The 1,968-nt window shown below is 42.6% G+C and overlaps 1 long non-coding RNA gene across 1 annotated transcript in view; it reads right to left on the bottom strand.

The window, feature by feature from the left end:
* LOC108445740 overlaps positions 1 to 1,962 on the bottom strand; it is a 3,672-nt gene extending 1,710 nt beyond the window's left edge. The window contains exon 1 of the long non-coding RNA XR_001860697.1: positions 1,669 to 1,962. This is a non-coding gene — a long non-coding RNA (uncharacterized LOC108445740). The remainder of the gene's footprint in view (positions 1 to 1,668) is intronic.
* Between the last annotated feature and the right edge of the window lie 6 nt (positions 1,963 to 1,968).

The following is a 1,968-nucleotide window of genomic DNA, read 5'->3' as shown; positions in this document are numbered from 1 at the left end:
TTTTGAATTTAAAACTGTTCTCACCAAAATAAACCTCCTGAAGGAGTGTTGTAGACACATTACCTCCTCCTGAGTGAAATTCTTAGCACAGCTGTCCTTCTAGTCCCCATGCCTCCATACACATGCTGCTGCCCTGGAAGGCACTTAGAAAAGCTTAGCTCATAAAGGGAATCTTATAAACATTTACACTGCATTTCTACATTTAGGCTTATTGCTACTACTACAGTGACAAGGCTGTGTAAAAATTATTTTGTTTAGAAATCTGTGAGGGAAAGCAAGCAGCAGTAAAGGGAAACCTAGAGAGAGAGCAGCCTACAACATTCCTTGAAATTACAATCCCTTAAAGCAGAAAACCAGCAATGAATGGATGTATTACAATGGTATAAACTGAGGGCTAGAGCCAGCTTCTCTTTTCACTGACCCTGGGCACAAACCCAGCATAATTCCACATACCTTAGTAGTGTAACTTGGAAGCAGAGCTTGCCCTTAAAAGGAAAGATATGAAACTGAATTTCAGCAGATAAAAAGAGCTTCAGAGCTGTGAAAGTGAGAGCAGTAGTTTGTTTTAGTGGCCTCAGGAAAAATTCACTTAAGACTTTTGGGTAATGCAAAGCTTTGAAAACCTGAATGTTTAGATGCCTTCTGAGACCTGTAGAGAGACATGCAAGTGTCAACGTGCTTCTACTTCTCAGCTCTTTTAAGACTGGGGGAAAAAATAAAATCTAAAGATATCTACATATTGTATTGCCTGGTAATGGCAATCACATGCTGTCTTCTTGACTCCAGAAGTACTTAGCTGTGAAGTGAAGCTGATGCATCCACTTAAGAGAGGAAAATGGTTGATGATATAGGTAGGTATAAATTTGGGGCAGGGGGTTTGAGAGCTTGCAGGCTTGAGTAACATGAAAAAAAAACAGTTTCAGGTAAGTACAGAGTAAAGCAGCAATGGAGTCACAGCTCTTACAAGGTAAACAGCACTACCAAGATGCATTTTTGAAATTTATTGTTACAGTCAGAATCCTTAAGGTTGGAAAATACCACCAAGATCATCGAGTCCAACCATTAACCCAACAGACAGGTCCACCACTAAACCAAGTCCCCAAGTGTGGACACAATATTGCTGCTAGCAAGAATTTTTCTTGCTTCTTTCCAGTGCCGTGAGATACTCTTCTCTCTCACGGAAGCTATTAGCAGAGTTCTGTAAATTATGAACACCTGCGACCATGCAGAGATTTGTTTATGGTACAGTAGAAAAATATTTTACAATGGATGTTTTAGGATTTTAGCCAATCACCCAAATAGGTGGCTGATCCTTTGACCAATTAGACTATGAAAAAAAGTCTTTTTTTTATATAAAAGAGTTTGTAAAATAATTAAATAAATCAAGATTGCTGCACAATTCCTGCCTGTTGGATCTCTCCTCTCCTCTCTACAGCTGCGGGATACCGTAATACTCAAGTACCACATCCATACAGTTTTTGAACACTTCCAGGGATGGCGAGTCCACCGCTGCCCTGGGAGCCTGTTCCAGTGCTCGACCACCCTTTCAGTGAAAATTTTTTTCCTAATATCCTGTCTAATCCTCCATTGACAAAACCATATCCACTTGTTCCATCAGTACCTGAAGGGAGGATGTAGTGAGGTGGGGACTGGTCCCTTCTACTGTACCTGCAGTGGCAGGACCAGGGAAGATGGCCTCCAACTGAGACGGGGGAGATTCAGATTACACAGAATAAGCTGAGCTGGAAGGCACCTAAAAGGATCATCACGTTTCTTCACTGTTAGGGTGGTCAGGCATTGGAACAGGTTGCCCAGGGAGATAGTGGAGTCATCATCCCTGGAGGTGTTCAAGAGGCGTCCAGATCTGGCGCTGGGTCATACGGGTTACACAGGGTTGCAGTGCTTCATGTTGAGTTGAAATGGTGAATCCTTCCCCAGTCCCGCGCGTTCGCAGATCTCGGCCGCGGA

Source organism: Corvus brachyrhynchos, unplaced genomic scaffold (assembly GCF_000691975.1).
Source record: "Corvus brachyrhynchos isolate BGI_N302 unplaced genomic scaffold, ASM69197v1 scaffold33, whole genome shotgun sequence".
Classification (NCBI taxonomy): domain Eukaryota; kingdom Metazoa; phylum Chordata; class Aves; order Passeriformes; family Corvidae; genus Corvus; species Corvus brachyrhynchos.
The sequence above is the reverse complement of the archived record's forward strand: the minus strand, read 5'-3'. Positions and strand labels throughout refer to the sequence as shown.